The sequence below is a fragment of the Phacochoerus africanus genome, chromosome 1 (assembly GCF_016906955.1).
Source record: "Phacochoerus africanus isolate WHEZ1 chromosome 1, ROS_Pafr_v1, whole genome shotgun sequence".
NCBI classification, from domain to species: Eukaryota; Metazoa; Chordata; class Mammalia; order Artiodactyla; family Suidae; genus Phacochoerus; species Phacochoerus africanus.
This window is the reverse complement of record NC_062544.1, coordinates 148609768-148632661: the sequence shown is the minus strand read 5'-3', so window position 1 is coordinate 148632661 and position 22894 is coordinate 148609768. Positions and strand designations below refer to the sequence as shown.

Here is a 22894-nt window from a genome sequence, read left to right as displayed (position 1 = left end):
TTGGGGCAACTCTAGATCCTTAATCCACTGAGCAAGGCCAGGGATCAAACCTGCATCCTCACAGACACTATGTCGAGTTCTTAACCCACTGAGCCACAACGGGAACTTCTCCAGGGCTCTTTTGTAAAAGGAAGGGAGCTGCATTTGACCAGAGTTGCTCAAGCATCACTAATGTGTGTGTCTCTTTCAAAGGAAGAAAAAAATGTATAGACCTGCCAAGGCTATATTCTCAAGCTCCCCAGAGGTCCTCTATCCCAGGTCAAGAAACCTAATGGAAGAAACCATGAAAATGTCCTTGAATTGTGAAATCTGGGCTTTCTAATGACCTTTTAGGTTATCACTGACATAACAACACAGTATTTTAAAATTCTGAAACTCTCTAAGAATTTATCTATGGCTCCCCAAGAATCTATAGATCCTATTTTGAGAAAGAGATGGTCTAAGATTAAACCATTCTAAGGAAGTGGGTGTTTGTTTTCCTGAGTACTTTTTTTTGGGGGGGGGGCACCTGCAGCATATGGAAGTTCCCAGGCCCGGGGTTGAATTGGAACTGTAGCTGAGGCCTATACCACAGCCATAGCAACACAGGATCTGAGCCACAGCTGCAACCTACACCACAGCTCATGGCAATGCTTAATCCACTAAGCAAGGCCAGGGACTGAACCCAAAACCTCATGGTTCCTAGTCAGATTTGTTTCCACTGCGCCACAATGGGAACTCTGGAAACTGGGACTCTTGTACATTGCTAGTGAGAATGTAAAAAATGCAGGAGCTGTGGAAAACAGTTTGGCAGCTCCTCAAAAGGTTAATAAAAAATTGCCATATAGCCAGCAATTCTACCCCTAGGTATATACCATAAATAATTGAAAACAGAGATTTGAACAGATTTTTGAATACTTGAATGTTCATTGCAGCATTATCCATAATAGCTAAAAGGTGAAACAACCCAAGAGTCCATTAACAGACAAATCAATAAACAAAATGTGTTATATACATACAGTGGAATATTATTCACCGGAAACTGGAATGGAATTTTTGAAACATGTTCCAACAGTTTAAAAACACTGTGCTAAGTGAAATAAGCCATATACCAAAGGACAAATAATGCATGACTCCACATAACTGAAACTGGCAAATTCACAAAGAAAGAAAGTAGACTAGAGGTAACCATGGGCTGAGGGATGGGAGGTGGGTGTTACTGCTGAATGGGCGGAGTTTCTGTCTGAGGTGATGAAAAAGTTTTGGGTATAGACAGAGCCGGTGTTTGTGAAACATTGTGCATGTAATTAATGTCACTGAGCTGTATTCTTAAAAATGGTTAAAATGGCAAACTTTTTGTTTCATGTACTTTACCACAATAAATAAAAAGTGAGAGAAGATGGGCAGTTTGTTATTTACTGGCTGGACATCTGAATTGCCATCCTGTTAATGATCTAGTAGAGATATGAAATATATAGCATGTTATTTTAATAGGAAACTTGTTCTACAGTCATGGACCTCAAGAATTATCAGTAATAAGTGTATGACTAATCACCTAGTCTATCTGCTTATTTTGGAATTAAGAGGTCTCCATAACTGGTTGGTACCTATCAAATAGTACAAACTCTAATTCTATGGCTTAAGTTAATTATTAATTACCCTTAGTGATGAATGTTAAAGACTTCAAGGATAACTGAAAAATAGTTGAACTATAAATCTAATTATTCTGATTTCTTATTACCCTTTTTATTCCCTTCTAAAGGAGGTGATAATAAATGATTAAATGGCTATCAGAATCAAGGACAGAAAGGTTATAGCACAACTGTTCCACCCTGTAGGTTGTAAGAGCGGAAAATACTATTATTCCTATTTTTATCTTATAGTATATGTGTTTTGCAAGGAAAAAACCAGAGCTTCTCCAGTGCTGTTTTTCACATAGTTCGTTTGCTTTGCTTTCAATCTGATGACTGATTCTGATAGAAGCAAGTGCCATTCTTGGCTGAAAAATCCTGGGATTTTAACACCTCTTTTATGACATGAATCTTTGTTTCAAAGGACTTCCCTGAATATAACTCAACTGTACTGTAGAACAATTACCTCTTACTAGTTCTGCAGACTTCAAGTCTGAGACCTTTCTCAGCAAAGCCAAAAAGCATGCATACCAGCAGCCATCTTACATGTTCTGCTGTGGTTTTCACTCTCTTTTTATTTGGGCTCCTCACTCCCCACCCCCTTTTTTTGGCCACACATGCAGCATACGGAAATTCCCAGGCCAGGGATCCAACCTGCACCATAGCAGCGACCTAAGCCACTGCAGTGACAACACCAGATCCTTAACCTGCTGCACCACAAGGGAAATCCTCCTGACTTTCTTTTTAAAAAAACTTGCCAACTAAGTAGAAAAAGAAACCTCTTTAGTTTTTCCTAGGCTGCTTTGAATTAAACCCCCACGTGGAGAAAGGTGACATTTATTCCTAATAAATACTCTGTTCTTCAGGCTTATCTTTCCTGGACATTTTACCTAATGCCCAGAGGCCAGGTTCTTGGATTGTCTAAATATAAACAAAATGCTTGTATCCTGTCTGAGACCTCATCTGCCAAGGTTCCACTCAGTTTACTGATTTATAGGTGGTTCTAACTCTCTAGGCACAGAGGTTGTAGCAGAAGTGGTGACACCGCCTATGTACAGGCAAATAGAACGGCTAAAATAATATCAACAGCAGTCCAAAGAGGAAGAAGCAAATTGGGTTAAAACACCTAGCTTCCTTCTCTTTTACCACTCGATTCTTTTCATTCTACCCCTCTTACTTCAATTTACAAGCTAACCTCTTTCAACACAACCTGTATGGAGAGCACAGTATCTCAGTCACTTGTAGGGAGAGTGCCTGTTTTGAAAAAAATAAACAAATACTTAAAACTGAACAAACTTTTAAGGGAGAAATGAAAATCAATCACCCTTTTCCTTCAAGTTCATAATTTCATAGGATGGTTGATTCTATAAGCTGTGCTACTTATCTTGATTCAAAATCCAGGAAAACTATATGGCTTGCTGGGAACATTCAGGTTTTGGATACTTGGTTGTCTCGCCCAGTATTTCAGCTTCTACCCAAGAATCAGAGAGCCATTTCTTAAAGTCAGCATTTTCATGTCTCCCATGTAAGCAAATACTCTAAATTTTTCTCTCAGGCTAAGGGAAAACCAACAATGATTTGCAGGCTTAAAGCCTGGTAATGAAAGAGACAAAGGTATCCTCAGGTGGTCAGATCACTGAAGACAAAGTCTGCTAACAGAGAGATGTCAGCTCTGGCTCTAATTCCTCATCAGAGTGATGAGGAGAATCAGTGACTCCCAAAGTAGCACTAAGTAAAATTAATAACATTCTGGAAAGTCGTATAAAGTATATAAAAGCATACATTTGGAAAAATACTCTCCCGTTCAATCCTCTTATTGAAGAACATTAATCAGAGATGTCTCTGTTGATTTTGTTATAGCTGCAACTTTTCCACTGTACGGAGCATTAAAGTTACAAACTGGCTTGCTGGTTGAGTGGTCTGGAAAAGGTATATTCTGTCTCACCCGACTGCTATAAATTTAAATCCATTTCCTCTAGTTCTCAGCTCATTTTGGCACGATACTTCTAACTAAAGGTGTAATAAACTATATTGTCATACTTCAGGGTTTTTACAACTCCATCTACCATATTTGGGTGTGTGTAGGGGGAAGCAAAACACAGAAGGAAGTAAAGGATATTATGGTGACATTTTGTAACCTTTAGCTAGCTGGGGACAACTGAAATCATGTGTTTAAGATGGGAAGCATTACTAATTTGGGATAACATCTTGTGGCTTTTTTTCTTACACCAGCATCACTACATTTGTTCAGAAATAGATTTCTGATTTCCTCAAAATCATTTTTCCTCCTTAAAATAAAACACAATTCCTTTTTATAAAGGCAACATTCTTGGTAAAATTTAAACTGACCAGTGAAGGAAAACTAGAATACTAATTTGTAAGTTCCTACAAAAGATAATTTTGAAAAATCCTAAGATTTCCATTAACTGTCAGTCAATTCCTCAAGTATATAGTTCCCTTTTCACAAAAAACCAAGATAGCAACCAAATGAAAAAAGAATTTAATGAGGCAGTACAGTGAAAAGTGACTATCTCTAACATAATTAATACGCTCCTGAAATGTCACAGGAGAGACTGAGAAGAGAGATCAAAGAGGAGAAAAATAACCAGAAGCCTCTGTAGTGGTGACATTTTGTAATTCAGCATTCATTCATTCAATATATATTTATTGAGCCATTATAATCAGAGTGTAGGACAGAGTCCTTGCCTCAAGGGTTTATAGTTAGGGAGTTCCCGTCGTGGCTAAGCAGTTAATCAACCTGACTAGTATCCATGAGTATGCAGGTTCAATCCCTTGCCTTGCTCAGAGGGTTAAGGATCTGGCGTTCCTGTGAGCTGTGGTGTAGCTTGCAGACTTGGTTGTGGTGTAGGCCGGCAGCTGTACTTCTGATTGGACCCCTAGCCTGGGAACCTCCATGTGCCATGGGGGCAGCCCTAAAAAGACAAAAAAAAAAAAGAGTTTACAGTTAGTAATACGTTGACATTTTAATCATTTTTATTTTTTATTTATCTTTAATGATTTTTTTTTTCCATAATAGTTGTTTACAGTGTTCTGTCAATTTTCTACTGTAGCAAAGTGACCCACTTAATCATTTTAAATAAGAGGTAAAGGGATATAGGCAGAAATTTTGACTTGAGGACTTAAAATTCTAAAAATTACCTCAGTATCTTTAATTTTTGTTATTCCTACAAGTTCCTTTGACATATAAAGTTATAGGATTGCCCCATCTGTAAACAGATCACAGTTGTCCCAGTTCACAATGCTTAGGAAATTAAGGAATGGAAAGGTGTTTTGGGAGCCACTTGCCTACCTGATGCTAATTTGTCAAACATATGGGAAAGCAGAGGCTGGAAGAGGGAAAGTGACTGATTAAGGTCTCTTAGCCACCATGTCTTTTTTTTTTTTTTTTAATTTTTTGGGTTTTTTGTTTGGTTTGGTTTGGTTGGTTTTTTGTTTTTTTTTTTTTGTCTTTTAGGGCCGCACCCTCTGCATATGGAGGTTCCCAGGCTAGGGGTCTAATCGGAGCTGCAGCTGCCAGCCTATGCCAGAGCCATAGCAACACAGGATCTGAGCCGCGTCTGCGACCTACACCACAGCTCATGGCAATGCCGGATCCTTAACCCACTGAGCGAGTCCAGGGATGGAACCCACATCCTCATGGATCCTAGTTGGGTTCGCTAACCACTGAGCCATGACGGAAACTCCCTTTTTTTATGAACTTTCTTCCAAGTAAGCTATAACTATGGAGATAATTACAACTAGTGCTTTTTTTAAAAAAAAATCTATGTTTATCTGATACCTTTCTCATCTACCCTTCCTCTGATCTCCACTGGGACAATAATCTCCAGACTTAGTGGGAGCAGTCTTTTCTCATATAGTCTGGCTCTTTTTCATGTCTTTTCTGAGACCTCACCCCTATACTATCTCCTCCTTCTCCACTGATTTGCATTCTTCTCTACTTTCCTGGATTCAGCTTTTCTAGAGCTGTCCTATTTGCTACCCCAATTCTCAGCTGTCCAAAAATCCCTCTCCATTTGTATACCCCATCATCTTCAAAGCCCCCAAGATTCCCATTCCTCCCAGTATACCTAACCTATAATCTTAAACAAAGACCACCCCCTTGCAGCTGTTAATGGCCTTATTTCTTTTTTGTATTCTTGACAGCTCATTGTCAGGTTACAATATTTCAGTAAAAAAAAAAAAAAAAAATGTGAGCTTGGGAGTCAGAAGGATCTTGCTTTAAATTAGATTCCACCCTTTGGCAGGTTATTTCACCTGCTAAACTTCACTTTATTCACCTGTAAAATGGGGATAATAATAATTTCTACAATACAGGGTTGTGTAAGGATGAAATGAGATTACATATGTGAAGTTAATATCACAATGCTAGTTATATAAGGCATACTAAGTGCTGTTTTCTTTTCCTCTTCTTAAAACTCTCCCTGTTTGCCAGTGGAGACCCTCCCTACTCTTGCCATCCTCGCATCCTCCCCTTTTAAACTTTACCTGGTGCTGCTTGTTTTTGAGACCTTGGCTTTCAAAGCCTTCTTCACTTCCTGCTCATGACATGCAAGACAGTTTTGGCTTTTGAAATGAGGTTTGGTGCCGAATCTCCACATCTCTCTAGGGCATTTCTACCAAGTTATTCCACCTTCACTTCGGATTCAACAAATCTAACATCAAGCTCATCTTTCTTCCTCCAGAGTCCCTCCTCCCTCTTTCTTCCATTTCTCTATGCATTAGGCAAAAGTTCACTTCTGATTCTTTTTTTCTCTTTCAGCCTCTTTAATTTTTATTCAGTCAGCAAATCTTACATTGTCAAAATAACTCTCTCACTCGTCTCTTCCAAATGGAGGTTTTGTCACACCTCTCTCCTGTCCCCAAATCTTCAAGTTCCCCAACGCCTCCTAGACAAAACCCCAAACCTTCACTCTAGCCTTTGCATCCTGCCAAACTTAGCCCTTTTCCTTTCTTAGGCTCCCACATTTCCAGAGTGCCATGTACCCACAATATCTCGAAATTCCTTCCCCATGATGCTCCTCATGTTTTATTTTATTTCCAGCTTCTTCACTCTCATGTCCCTGTATCCATGCTTCCAGGGTTCAGCTCAGGTATAAGCATCTTGGAAGCAACCACACACTCTTAAAGCTCTGCAGATATGTTTTCTTCTATGAACTTTTACTACATGTTTTTCCTCAGCCACACATCACCCAGCTCTGCGACTTAGTTCTTTTATGTGGTCAGTGTTGGTATTACCTTTGAAACAAGGCTGAAAGCAAGGAATGTCATAATTCCACTTCTGTCTAGAACAGGGCTGGATATGTAAAAGTAGCTCGTAAACACTTGTTTCATAAATAAACCACACAAATAGGAACAACAACAACAACAAACCTCATACAAATAACAACATACAAATAACTATTCTAGCCGTTATCTGACTTCAAAGCCCTGCTTCAAAGGCTACAGAAGATCGAAAGGCTGTAACAAGTCTGTGAACTGAATAGTCCTCATCTCCGAATTAACCAGGTAAGAAGTAGCTGACAAAGTACCTATCTGCTTTTATGGACAGCTTTTCCACATTTACAAAAATAAAAGAAAAATAAAAGAAGACAAAGAAGCCCAGGCAAAAGTTAAATCTATGAAATTGTAAAATACATATTATATCACAGAAATTATTTTCCCAAAGTAATTCAATGTTATAACATGATTTGCATCTCAGGTAAATTTAAAAATCATATTTAGGCAAGAGTGCTAATAATACTATGTTTAATTAGTGGAAATAAAAGTACATCTGAATCATTTAACTTTAATTATGTTATAATTTCAACATTTGCATAATCCTTGCTAGGAACTGTTTTAAGTAGTAGGGATGCCCAGAAGACAGTCTCTGTTCTCAAGAAGCTCACTCCACAAAAAACTAACCACAAGGTCAACAATAATAGGATATAATAATTGGGACATTCCAGGCATGAACCCAATGCTGTGAAAGGAACAATGAGCCATCTGGGTGGCCAAACCCTCATAGCTGTGGTCACAAATGGAGGCCATGAGACCAAGGGGGCAGGTTCGGGTCGACCACAAAGTCTGTAATGCTCATTCCTAGGAAGAGGGGTGAAATGCAAACGTGTTTGAAAAAGAAATCTGGATGAAACTGAAATAGTGGATCGGGTTGGAGAGACAATTTGCAATGACTCCGATGAGGAATAAGGAAAATGTGAACATCAGTGAAAATTAAAAAGCTGGGAAAACGAATTTATAGTAGAGCAATCAGCAGGTTCGTACATAAAGGCTTTTTTTTTTTTTTTTTTCCCCACCATACCGGATATTAGGGAGCAGAAGTGTACAAAGGATTTAATCTCCTTATACTTTTACTGGCTGTTGCTATTATTGTTACTCCAAACGCTGATGGGTGAAGAGATGAAGTTACTTCACATATTGAGAATATAAGTTGGCAACATTTTTTTATCTCTTAGGGTGAAATTCAAGTCACTGCATGCCTCAACTCACCTCAGTCATTCTTGAAAGTTAAGGCACTTAAAGGAAGTTAGTCCTCTTTGTCAGAAACAGAGGTACTGAATTTTTAAAAATGGGACTGCTTCCAGGAAACACTTTTTCTGGTGACTCTGTGCTAAGGTAACAGATTTATTACATCTCACCCTTTTCATGTACATGCATAATGTAAAATTTTAAGAAGGAATTAACACAACGAAGGAGCTTAATGCACTTCCTGAACAAAGATATTAGAGAGAGTCTCCCAAAGCAATAGAAACAAAAGCAAAAATAAACCAATGGGACCTAATCAAACCGACAAGCTTTTGTACAGCAAAGGAAACCAAAAAGAAAACAAAAGGACAACTTACAGAATGGGAGAAAATAGTTTCAAATGATACAACAGACAAGAGCTTAATCTCTAAAATATACAAGCAACTTACACAACTCAACAGCAAAAAAGCCAACAATCCAATGGAAAAATGAGCAGAAGACCTGAATAGATATTTCTCTAAGGAAGATATACAGATGGACAACAAGCACATGAAACAATGCTCAACCTCACTGATTATTAGAGAAATGCAAATCACAACTACCATGAGATACTACCTCACACCAGTCAGAATGGCCATCATTAATAAGTTCACAAGAAATTCTGGAGGGGGTGTGGAGAAAAGGGAACCCTCCTGCACTATGGTGGGAATGTAAGCTGGTACAACCACCATGGAGAACAGTATGGAGGTACCTTAGAAACCTATGCATAGAACTACCATATGACCCAGCAATCCCACTCTTGGGCATATATCCAGACAAAACTTTCCTTGAAAAAAACACATGCACCTCAATTTTTATTACAGCACTACTCACAATAGCCAAGACATGGAAACAACCCAAATGTCCATCAACAGATGATTGGATTAGGAAGATGTGGTATATATACACAATGGAATACCACTCAGCCACAAAAAAGAATAAAATAATGCCATTTGCAGCAACATGGATGGAACTAGAGAGTCTCATACTGAGTGAAGTAAGTCAGAAAGAGAAAGACAAATACCATATGGTATCACTTATATCTGGAATCTAATATATGGCACAAATGAAACTTTCCACAGAAAAGAAAATCATGGACTTGGAGAAGAGACTTGTGGTTGCCTAGGGTTGGGGGAGGGAGTGGGATAGATTGGGAGCCTGGGGTTAATAGATGCAAACTATTGCTTTTGGAATGGATTAGCAATGAGATCCTGCTGTGTAGCACTGGGAACTATGTCTAGTCACTTATGATGGAGCATGATAATGGGAGAAAAAAGAATGTATACATGTATGTGTAACTGGGTCACCATACTGTACAATATAAAAAAAACTGTATTGGGGAAATATCAATAAAAATTTTTTTTAAATGATATTAGAGAGATACTGAACAGTTGCAGAGTTTCTTTGAACATATGCCCTTATCATACGGATAAGCATTTAAGCAAATTAACCAAATTATTTTATATCTCGTTCTTAATATGTGACAATATATTACCATGAGGTCTGAAATTGAAATAAATAAATGCAGAAACATCTAATTAATTTCAATAGATGGCTCTTGGTACACATTGGGTCCCAGCAGGTTGGGCACCCAGGTATGTTCTGAAAAATCCTTAAGTTACTGAAAATACATAACCACCATTAAGGAAGTAAATAACCGTAGAGTAAAAAGGCAAAAATGACACATAGTTCTGTTTTAATTTGTAATAAGAGAGTAACTAAGGAATAAAGACTTGTATTTCTGTAGAGCAATAAATAGATGATAGATAGATAGATAGATAGGTAGGTAGATAGGTAGATAGATGGACAGATACATATTCAGGACACATAGACTGCACTGGTGCCTTTTAGCTTGAATGGGATGGAAAAAGTTACTTGTCCTTTGTCTACTTTGATTTCTTCATTTGCAAAGGATAAAAATGAAAGGCAATGATTACAGTAATATCTTAAAGATATATAATGTTGTAAAGGTCTTCTAAGCCCTGTATATGCTTGATTTTACTTGATCTTCATAATAAACCTCTTAACAGACAAGGTAATTGAGGTCCAGAATTTTTAAGAGATTGCCAGTTAACAGAAGAGGAGAGACTACAATCCAGGTGTCCTGATCTTCAGGTGTCAACTCTCCGCTGTTGCAGAAGCCGCAACTTTCTCTAGAATTACATAGTTAGGGTTCTTCCAAAGTATAACAGCAGGTCAGGGGTGGTAAAAAGCTGAGTATTAAACAATCCTGTAGTCATAGGAAAAATCACTTTCTTTGTTTGGATGTTAATTACTATAATACTTCCTAAGTAATACTCCTTATATTTTCAGTGAAAGAAACAAAAAGAATTTTACAATTTATTATTCATGCGATATTTCTCTGGATCTTCAAAATGAATTGCTAAAAAAAAACAGGTCTTGTCAATTGTACTGATATCTTAGTGATTACTTCTGTACACAAAAGTGCTCTCAATTTTATGACACTATCTGGAAGAAGTTCAACAACACATTGTTAATACTCTACTCCTACAAAATAATTTTAAAGCTCCATGGGAATTTAGATTTGTTCAAGTTATTAGGATGTGACCTTTCCCTTAGATTTCTTATTTTAGGATTGACTTAACATGGTATTTCCCCAGTGGGAACTGTTGTACTTCCTTCACAGATAAGAAAAATAGCAATCACAAATTATAGTGAGTAAACTTAAGGAAACATATATTTCTGTGATTCAAATGAAACTGAAATCATAAAAGGAGGCCACACAACATATTCCTCAGGTTTGAGAGGAAAGCCATGTGGCTCGCTAACAAAAGAAAACAAAAATCATGCCATTATGGTATTTCCCTGAAATTTATACCTAATTGTTTCTTGTCTCAGCTACCAAGTCTTATGACTTTTAAAGTTTATTAAATACGTTTACGTCACTAAATTTCCTATGTCCTGTCTACTGGGAGTATAAAAGGTTAAAAATATCAAACTTTTAATAATCTGAATGATTTTAGATCACAGAATCTGGACTGAAGGACAAGGAGTTCATGAGCATAAAGGGGAAAAAAAAAAAAACAACCAAAAAACCCAACAACCTGAAAAACAGAGAGACCAGTGTTTCACTGTATATTTCATGGAGTAACAGTAGCTTCTATGTTTAAGCTTGGACTACACCATACTGTGACAGAATTAATGCACGTTACTGGTAACATATGAGTTACTAGGAGTAACCAAAAAGGTAGCATGCTATAGCCAGGCCTGCACAGCTGATTACTGGCATTTTTTAAAAAGGCAAAACAAAATTGTGGAAGGAAAGATGATGAGGACACATACATTTTTCCTAACTAGTCTAACTAGGTGCCAAAATCAATAATTTTACACACTCTTAGTTCAGGAAAACATTAAAATTAAGAAATTATAAAAAAATTCAAAAATTTTTTTCTGAGAAAGTGTGGTTATAAGTGAAAATCAGGTAATCACCGAAAGTAATATTTTCATCCTTTCTCGTCAGACATTTGTATAGTAGGTTTTAGTAAAATTACTACTTGAGAACACCGCTTTACTTAAATTATTACTTAAAAATCTCAAATAATTAAACCCCCCAGCCCATGCATTCTTCAGTTCAACAAATTGTGACTCTCACAGTTTTTCTTTTAGGCTTAATTTTTAGGAAGTAACCCTCTACATTTTATAGCAGTGATTCACATGTTTAAGATAGTACTCATTGTGATCAACTTACACATTTTTTCCAGAATATATTATGTGGTTTAGACACTGCTAGGTTTAAAAACATTTTTTTTAAATGAAAAGAGAATTTAGAAATAATTGATCACAATCCCTAAATTTTATAGACACTGAGGGTCAGAGAGAGCAGTGTATTTACTTTCTGAAATACCACACAGATATATAAAAATATGTATGTAGATATATGAAGAACTAGAAAGCAACTTGTAGAAGTTAAAATAGTTTGAATAGGATGTTAAGATGGTAATTTTTTTCTATAAAATGACCTTCGTTGTTGTTAAGTTGTTTATCTCATATTAAAAAAAAAACAATACACTGTATCATGGTTAAAAGCTATAATCTCTTTTTCACATCATTAACTGGAACACTTAACCTTTACCTAAATGGAAGTTTAGAATAAAAAGGAAAGACAGCCACTCGTAATCTTTTTTCTATTCACTGTAATACATCTTTTAAGTATATAATTTTGCATCTTAAAAGTTTTTCTTATCATTATATCTTCCCCCCCCCCTGCTTTTTAGGGCCCTACCTGCAGCACATGGAAGATCCCAGGCAAGGGGTCGAATCTGAGCTGCAGCTGCTGGCTTACACCACAGCAACTCAGGATCTACACCACAGCTCAGCTCATAACAACACTGGATCCTTAACCCACTGAGCGAGGCCATGGATTGAACCCACGTCCTCATTGATACTAGTCAGGTTCATTAGTGCTGAGCCACAGTGGGAACTCCTGTTATCATTACATCTTTATTCTAAAATTACTATTCCTCTCAAATATTCAAATTACAAATTTAAAAAATTTGATAAAGCCTTAAAAAAACTGATTTGTATTCTTCTCTCTGCACCCTACCTTGTTAAACCTACATTTTCAAAAGCAATCATTCCTTTATAACAACTAGCAACATGCAGACTTACAGGCCATAGGGCCCCATAGCACAGGCTTTACGTTTTATTTAAATTTGGCACAGCCTCAGGAAATAATCTGCAAATTCATTGCAACAAAGTTGGTTTTTCCCTAGCCCCAAACAAAAATAACTGCCCCTAACAAAATCCCCAAAATGAAAAAACCACCAAACCCCCATATTATTCTAATACCTAAACAACTGGTGAAACTCCTCGCTCCCCACCCTCGTTCCACTATCACACACGCAGCCATAGCTAAATGATAAAAGATTTAAATGATGAGGAATCATTTAAACATATGCTTTGGAAATTTGTTTTTGTTCATTTTGCTACTAATATAGCTTCATGAAAATCTGAAATGTCATGAAAACTAATAATGCAATAGAAATGCAGTTGCTCAAATCTTTTAACAGAGAAACTCCTCTTAAAGCAATTTATATGAAGAAAATGAATTTTTCTCAGAAAATGAAACTTCCCTCAGCAGGTGGAAGTTCCCAGGCCAGGGATGAAACCTGTAACACCGCAGCAACCTGAGCCACTGCAGTGACAACACTGCATCCTTAACTCTTTGAGCCACCAGAGAACTCCAAGAAAATGAATTTTCAAAAAGTCAAGTATGCTCAAAAAATATTAAATTAAATATAAATATAAATACAAGCAGTAATTGTATAAAAATTGAAAAATTAGAAACCACCTAAAAACTAGCTTAATAAGTTATGCATATGACAAGATGAACAACTGTGTTGCCATTATGACATCTGAAATCCAGGTCCAGAGGAAGAAAGACATATAATCTAACAGTAAGAGAAGTAAAAATGCTACATGGTACTGTAACTGTTAGTAATTCTGAAACATATACAGGTCAACCAGAACTGAAAGAAACTATGCAGAAGTAGGAAAAGTAATTTATGCGTGAATACATGTGGTCTTTTTATTTTAAAAGATATTTTCATAGCTTTTTAGTTACAAAAATGTCTTAAAAGAATTTGACGTAAAATGAAACAAACCCAATGGCCAAAATTCCAAAGTAAAAGCCACTTATTTGTCCTAGTTCCTAATTTTATTTCTATCTGTACCACCTACCCACCTTTAAGGTCTTAAAAACACTATCTCTGTTCCAATCCTGAAGCCCTGAATTCATACATAGCAGCACAGCTAAGCAGAGCGTTTATTTACAGAGGGCAGGTCTGGATTCTGCATGTGAGCACATACAGAAAATGATAGAGATCGCCGTGTGCTATTAGTAATTTACAGAATTGTGCCTGCTCCGCCCAGTTGACCTATAATTGAATTCCTCAGCCATAAAATCACGGGGACCAAACAAGTTCAGATATCTTTTATCTAAACCCTTTTTTCTCCCTTACCATCAGTTAACATATTTCTTATGGGGCTTTTCTTCTTTTTATAGAATCACTTGTCTTAGTTATAAATTAACTCCACAAGCAACTCTCCCAACCACCCAACTCTACTGTTTCCTGTGTACCAGGCTTCTTTCTAACTTGGACAATGTATAATATAGGGGCCATTTAAACTGCCAGTTGGGAAATGTCCAGGAAATCATCTCCAAATTAAAAAAAAGTTCCTCCGAAGGAGAAAAGACCCCATGCAGAGGTTCTCCTCAAAACTGGGCACAATGGAAGTGTAAAGGAACTGGTGAAGAGTTCTATTCTTTTTCACTTTTTAAAAACTGTGCTAAAATATACATTACACAAAGATTTACTATTTTAACTATTTTTATTTTTTAATTAATTTTTGTCTATTTAGGGTCACACCTGTGGCATATGGAGGTTCCCAGGCTAAGGGCTGAATCAGAGCTGCAGCAGCCACCTTACACCACAGCCACAGTAACACCGGATCTGAGCTGCATCTGTGACCTACACTATAGCTCACAGGCAATGCTGGATCCTTAACCCACTGAGCAAGGCCAGGGATTGAACCTGCATCTTCATGGATAATGGTTGGGTTCGTTACCACGGAGCCATGATAGGAACTCCTAATTTATTTCTTAATTAAATATTATTATTTTTTATGGCCACACCTGTGGCATATGGAAGTTCCTGGGCTAGGGATCAAATCTGAGCCACAGGTGCAATCGATGCAACAGTTGTGGCAGTGCTAAATCCTTTAACTCACTGTGCCAGGATGGGGATCAAACCTGCAACTCTGCAACAACTTGAGCTGCTGCAGCCAATCCTTAACCCACTGCACCAGGTGAGAACACAACTATTTTATTTTATTTTATTTTATTTTATTTATTATTTTTTTTTAGAACACAACTATTTTAAATGTACAGTTCTGTGGCACTAAATTGTTCATCCAGCACCGCCATCTAGAACTTTCTCATCTTCCCAAACTGAAACCCTATCCCTAGTAAATCCTAATGCCTCATCACCCACCCCCAGCTCCTGGTCACCCCCACTCCACTTGGTGTCTGTGAATTTTGCTACTCTAGGTGTCACTTCTGTTTTTTCTTCTTTCCCCTATAGTGTATGAACTAGTATGGTTTACTAAATTGGCTGAGCACACAAGAGAGGTGTGCAAAAAAACTTTAGAGAAGGACTCCTAATAGTCAGCATTTTGTTTTTCAGGCCCAGGCACTTACATTCAGACCACTTGTCTCCAGATGCCAAAATACATACCTGCCCCTTATTTGGTCTTTCAAAAGCTTTTGGTCTTTCAATTTTAAGGTTTTGTTTTGAAGTGAAGTTGATTTTCTACGTAAACTTAATGTAGCTATTGATTTCCTCTAAGAATCAAAGTTCTCTTCGTACCACTTGTATTCACAAAAGTCCCAGGCATTTTACCTAAAAAACAGTATGATCGCTCATCTTCGCCATTCACATGTAGGGCTATTAATTTTAAGTTCTTGTTCAAATGTTGTCTTGTGTAAAGAAGACTGGTAGACCAATGGATATCTCATTAATGAGATCTAAATATTTGGTTTAAACATTGTAATCACACCCTGATGGTCACCAACTAAAATTTTTGCAAAGTAGTGGTTCCCGAGGACGCAGAGCCTTGTGGGTTTTTTCCCCCACTCCCAGGTCTTCTAGGGGCTCGAAGTCTGGCTGGAGGACTGAGTGGAGAGCAAACTTGTGGAGGTAAGGATGGCGCTGTGCATAGATGGGATCAAGAAACAGCTCAAGGATTATCCCTGACGAGAAGGATGTTCTAAGGTTGGCACGCAAATGTAAACTCACTCTAAAAATCAGTGACAGTCTAGTGTGAAGGATTACTGAGTGACTCCAATGTGACTTTTAAAGAACTTTTCATCTTGAAATAATTTGAGGTTTACAGAAAAGCTGAAAAGACAGGGGCCATCTTCATGTCCCTCTCACCAAGCTTCCTACTGTCAACATTTACAACCACAGCAAAATGATGAAAACTAATAAATGAACACTGGCATAATACAAGAATCGGCTTTATCTGGAGTTCATTAGTTTTTCTACAAATGTTCTTTCTTGGTTCCAGGGTCCAATCCAAGATCCCACACTGCATTTAGTTGACATTTCTCTTTTTATTTTTAAAAAATTTTATTTATTTTATTTTACTATTTGTCTTTTCTAGGGCCGCACTCACAGCATATGGAAGTTCCCAGGCTAAGAGTCTAATCAGAGCTGTAGCCACCGGCCTACCTCAGAGCCTCAGCAACACAGGATGCGAGCTGCATCTGTGACCTACACCACAGCTCACAGCAATGCCAGATCTCTAACCCACTGAGCAAGGCCATGGATCAAACTTGCAACCTCATGGTTCCTAGTCAGATTTGTTAACCACTGAGCCACGATGGGAACTCCCACATAGCTGACATTTCTCCTTACTTCCTCCAGTTCCTTGGTCTTTTTTTTTTTTTTTTAAGTGGATTTTTGGGGTATAGTTGACACATACAAAAATGCACATAAGTCTTTCCTTGTCTTTCATGCCCTTGACCCTACTGAAGAACGCTGGTTAGGTATTTTGTAGGATGTCCATTTAGATTTGCCTAACATTTTCTCATGATTCAATTGCCGTTATGAATTTTGGGGAAGAATAATGAAGACCTGAGGTACCCTTTCTGGGCTTATATAAGCGCAGTAGGTCTTATTACTGTGGATATTAACCTATTAACCTTGATCATTTGGTAAAAGAGGTATCTGCCAGGATTCTCCCTGTAAAGTTACGACTTTTCTCTTTGTAATTAATAAATGTCTGGAGGGACATACTTTGCAGTTATGTCCACATATTCTGTGCCTCTTGACACGTTCTCATACTATTTTAGTGTTCACCAGTAGGTCTTGCCTGCATTAATGACTGATGCTGGTGTTCTCTGATGGCAATTTTCCATTCCCCTTGGTCATTTCACATTTACTAAAATTCTTCTGCAAGGAAAAGTTCTCCTACTTCCATTTATTTATTTATTCAGTCATTTATTTATATCAGCATGGAACTGTGTCTATACATTTTGTTTGGGGGGGTTTATAAGCCAATGCTATCGTTCTTAAAATTTTATTGTTTAAATTATTCCAGCTTTGGCTATAAGAAGCTGAGATAATGTGAACAAAATAAATAACAACGGTACTGAACTCCCCAAATAAAATATATTGACATGAACAGGGGACAAATTAAGTGACTTTCTCTTCTGTGACCTGGCATCATGGTTACATGGCCTACAGGGAGTCAAGCAAGATACTCAAATTTTTCTCTTGGTTTAATTATAAGTAACAGAGGAACCTAAAATAATGTACTTGAGAACTATTTCTAAGGATATGAGTTATTTGTCAAGTTCTAGGTCACTTTCCTATCTTTGTTTTGTCTTAGACAAATACTTTACTATGTTTCTTCCACTGGTAAATTATACAGTAGAAAGTATTCTCATAGTCAAAATAAAAGCTCTCTAAGAAATTTTACAAGAAAATACTATGTAGAATTTGCATGTTCTTTAAAAAAGAGCCTTTTAAATACAAAGTTGGTACAATAAATTCTGAGTTTACCTACCGCTAAAAGATGACTCTTGTTTAAGGAAACAACCTTCCTGTATGTTAGTGGCTTAGAGTTGGCTTCTTCCAAATCTGAACAAATTGAAAAGAAAGAAGATTTTTCAATATACACACATACCCAAAATTCTTAGACCACCTAGGCTACCAAAATGTACATGCAAAAAGAAATGTATTTCCTCTGCTGGATTTCATTCTGAATGTTTGCTTTCTCTGAGCTAAGAATGTTTTGTGTTTCTTTAGGAGTAAGTAACAGGCTGACTAGTATATCATGCAGGGCTGAGGAATCTTCCTAAAGAGACATGGATTAGATCCATTTTGCCTAATTTCCTGTTCTATCACAGACCTTGAGTCAAGGTCCTTTGTCTCATCTATCTTTTATGTCGAATTAATAATCGTATCTATGTTGTTGGGCAGACATAAGAAAAACTAGATCTTAAAAGGATTAATAACTGCAAAAGGCAGATGTTTGACAAAGCTATATCAAACAAAGATGACATTTATGAAAATATGAGCACATTCCAGACTGTACATGGCTGTAAAGTCTAAGGTAAAAGTGTCAACAATATTTAGGGACAGCAGATACAGCACATTCCATTTAGAGCAGGTTTTTTTTTTTTTTTTTTTGGTAATCTTTTTAGGATCGCACCCATGGCATATGGAGGGTCCCAGGCTAGGGGTCTAATTGGAGCTGCAGCTGCTGGCCTACACCACAGCCACAGCAACGCAGGATCTGAGCCATATCTGTGACCTACACCACAGCTCATGGCAATGCCAGATCTCTAACCCAGTGAGTGAGGCCAGAGATCGAATCTGTATCCTCATGGATGCTAGTCAGTTTCGTTTCCACTGAACCACAATGGGAACTCCAAATATGGAGTAGATTTTTAAAAGGAAGATGTAGAGAGCAAGTGATCTAAGTAAATGTGCCAAAGGTCTAAGGATTCGTATCCTTGGCTCTTACCAAGGGCTCAGAGATCCTAGAATAGCTGTACATTCCATAAAGACAAAACAGCACCCCGTGCCAAAGCCTTATCATCAGGGCCTTTAAAAATCACAACATCCAGACCCAACATCCTGCACAGTCTAACCTAATCAAATTTTAATTTTTTTTTCTTTTTCAACTCTGTGCCTTGCCATGTGGAATCTGCAAAAACTATTCTATTACCCAATGCATGCCATAAAATAGTGGATCATGAATATAAAATGTTTTCCCATTTTGCTATTTCTACTTTGAAAGACTATGAACTATAGCCAATGTGTTTTATTTGTTTCCCTAGTATTGTTTAGGACTTCTGTTTGGAAGTTGAAAACTTCCTAATGTAGACTAAATATCAACAATCAGGTAACAATTTTGTTGTCAGAATGGGACATATTCTTCTATAGAAAGAGCTGACTCATCAGGGTATTGGACCTATAAGTGATTTGCTTTCTGGCTGCTGATCTATATCACAGCAATTGACTATGTGAAACGCTCTCTTATTTGCTAGACTGTTCATTATGTATAACATGCATAATCCAGGAGAAACAACTTTGCCTATAATGGATTACCACTTTGACTTTTTTCACCTTTAAGCCAACTAACGAGAGCTTAAATATGTGAAAACAAGAGTATTAATAAAGAAAAATGTGAACAAAATCTCTATCTGAAAAATTAAAGAGTTTGACTCCAGGTTAAGATTAAGTCATACTAGCTTTTCTTGACACCCATTCCAATTTCTCTTTGAAATGAGTATGAATTCATTAAGAAATAGATGGGAAGAAAGTAAATATTTTTGGCAATGGTATTGATTCCTAGCTTGTAGCCCTAAGAGTTGGATCAACAGAAAACTGGGCCAGTTCCCTATGACTTTCAGAGGCAAAAAGAATTCTATACTCTTTCCCAAAACTGTCTCCCCCTGGTAAAATCAGGAATCTGCTTTCTGTATCCAAGCAGAACTGCATTATACCATAGAAGGTATAGTTTCAGACTTAAAATATAATAAGTAGGGCAGAAATAAGATCATTCTGGGGGCAATATACATCAAGGATTACTTCTTGCATGTACTCCATCTGGTCAGGTAAATACAGATTGGTTTATATTCATTAGTTTATAAATCCTTCTACTCATCAATATAAGCCAGAGAACTAGGCTATGATGCATGCAGACAAGCTCCTTACATTTCAACATAACCCACATTAGAGAGGGGCTATTCATATCTCCTAGCCAAGATTTTTATATCTGAGATAGGCTTTTTACCAGAATCTAAATATATAATAATGCAGGTCAAAGAGCAATTGACTCTATTGTGTATGCAATGGTATAAATGGTAAAAGCTGACTTAAGAAATACGAAAATAATTAAAAATGGAAACAATTGAAAACTTATCAAAGAATTACTTCCGTAATAAGCTCTGGGACTAGATAATTTTATAGATAAATTTTTTGAAATGTTCAAGGAAGAGATAATTTTCTTGTGACAAAAACTGTTTCAGAGTAGGAAAAAAACTACAGTGACTAAATTAATTCTTCAAAACCTAACAAGAACAAAGACAAAAATACAAATTTCACTATTAACATTAACTAAAACATATAAATAAAATAATGAACAAATGCAACAGTATACTAAAAGAATAAATCACAAAAATCAAGCTGGATTTACCTCAGAAAGGCAAAGAACATTTAATGCTGGAATAACTATTAAAATAATATGTTCTAACACTGGGTCAAATTTGTTTTTTAAATTCACTGACTGATTTTATTTTATTTAAAAAAAATTTTTAGTGTTATTTCCACAATACAATATTTTTCTACTGTACAGCATGGTGACCCATGTATACATTCTTTTTTCTCCCATTATCATGCTGCATCATAAGTGACTAGACATAGTTCTCAGTGCTACACAGCAGGATCTCATTGCTAATCCATTCCAAAAGCAATAGCTTGCATCTATTAACCCCAAGCTCCCAATCCATCCCACTTCCTCCCAACATTGGGTCAAATTTGAAAAGAAACCATATGGCTATCTCAAAAAATGCCCCTAAAAATACTCAATAAAATTCAACATCCATTCTTGAAAATATTTCCTTAAAAAACTAAGAAACTTTAATAAAAAGAATATTTTTCTTAAACTTACAATCAATATCTTTTTCTTTTTTCTTTTTTTTTTTTTTTGGCTGTGCCCATGGCATGTGGAAGTTCCTGGGCCAGGGACTGAACCCATTCTACAGCAGGGACCTGAGTCACTGCAGTGACAATGCTGAGTCCTTAACCCACAGTGCCACAAGAGAACTCCACAATCAATATCATCTGCATTGAGAAAATTTTTTTTTCAGTTGCATGGTTACTTTATTATTTTTTTAATTATTTCCCCCATACAATTTTTTTTTCTACTGTACAGCATGGTGACCCAGTTACACATATATGTACACATTCTTTTTTCTCACATTATCATGCTCCATCATAAGTGACTAAACATAGTTCCCAGTGCTACACAGCAGGATCTTATTGCTAATCCATTCCAAAGGCAATAATTTGCATCTATTAACCTCAAACTCCCAAACCAACGTACTCTCTCCCCCTCCCCCTTGGCAACCACAAGTCTCTTCTCCAAGTCCATGATTTTCTTTTCTGTTTAAAGTTTCATTTGTGCCTTATATTAGATTACAGATATAAGTGATAAATATTATAGCAACATCTCCCCAAAAGTGTACTATAGATAACTGGATTCTTTTAGATTTTCCAATGGAAAAGTTTCCATCACAAAATGAATTTGCATATGTGGTTCACATTTGGAGATTACAAAGTATATTAGCATTGCATATGCTCTGTAAGCCCTACAATTAAGGAAAAAACAGTACCAACAATACAATCTGCTTAGCTGTTTAACTCACTAGTTTGCAACCTTATTTGAAATATGTTTTCTCGCTTTACATTTTTTCACTCTACAACTCACCCAATTTTCTAGTGAAACTCTAGGAAAAGTGACAAGTGGTCTTCTTGCGAAATCCCTAAGACTTTTTCTTTATTTTTCATTCTATTTGTCCAATAATATGCTGGTATGTGTTTAGCAACTAGTTCTTCTTGCAGGAAAAATGCTCTGATTTGTAGTGTTTGCCAATTTCTGTGATGTAAATACTCCCACTGTGACTGATTTCAGGCTACCAACGTGACATCCATGACAGCAGAGTCGGGAAATGCTGGTGTAAGAGCACTCCATGTTACACAGTATCACAACCATACAGATGCAATCCACATGGACACCTCGGCAACGGAAAATCATCAAGAGGCCATGCGGCTGGTGTGGTTATTACCTATGTTTTTAACACAACTTGTTTCATCACTGGCATACACCATGTAATTTTTAAAAATGGCTAAGGATAACAACTGGCTCTCAAAAATCCTGAAAATTTAACAACTGACTTTCACAAGCTGGTCTGAGCTGGCTCCAGACCTGCTGTTTCTGCCTCTGTTTTCATCTGATATTCTATCGTCTACTCTTGAAACTGTCTCCTCCCTTAACTGTCCAGTGACCAGTTTCTCTGAATTCTTAGCCTTACCATCAGACTACTATTTTAATCTGTTTTCTTGGTACCTCTTCTTGCTGAGTTCTTCTGTTTTATGAGTTCTGCAAGTTCCTTCTTGGCCTCACTGTTACCAGTAAACACATCTACTTGCTAATAGCTCCCAAGACTTCATCTCTAACCACACATCTTCTCTTAAGACTTCTAAGTCTGTATCTCCCATTTTTTGGGGGGAACACCCCTCTCTGAGTTTCTTCAGGAACCTCAAACTCAACATCACCTAACCTGACTACTCATCTTCTTCTGAAGAATTAAAGAAGCACAATCAATGCAACAGATGATTGGACCACTCCTTGCTCCCCATTAGAGAAAAAAAGGTTCCACGCTCTACTCCAGTTTTAGAAAATGTGTTCAAGGAGGTAAAATGCATGCCTCGGGCAACCCTTCCCATATCATTTTGCCCCCTTCCTTTTGATTTTTTCACACCCCTCACCAAAGCGTCTTCTTCGTCAAAGCCCTGCCAACTAAATACTTTCCCTATTCCCAGCCTGATAATGTCCTCACCTCTCCTTCCTTTCTTTCCCAGCACTTTATCATGTACAACTTAAATCTCTTCCAGCTTTTCCTGTCCAGTTATTTTCTACTCATTCTCTGATGCTTCATTACAAAA

At 37.1% G+C, this 22894-nt stretch overlaps 1 protein-coding gene across 6 annotated transcripts in view; it reads right to left on the bottom strand.

Annotated features, from left to right (window-relative positions):
• Positions 1-22894, bottom strand: part of PPARG (peroxisome proliferator activated receptor gamma) — a 134204-nt gene that overhangs the window by 91037 nt on the left and 20273 nt on the right. For 3 of the 6 annotated variants that reach the window (XM_047781119.1, XM_047781128.1, XM_047781110.1), the window contains exon 2: positions 17724-17797. The exons of the other annotated variants lie outside the window; for them this stretch is intronic. The gene's annotated coding sequence lies outside the window, so the exon portion shown is untranslated. The remainder of the gene's footprint in view (positions 1-17723; positions 17798-22894) is intronic. 6 annotated transcript variants of the gene reach the window in all.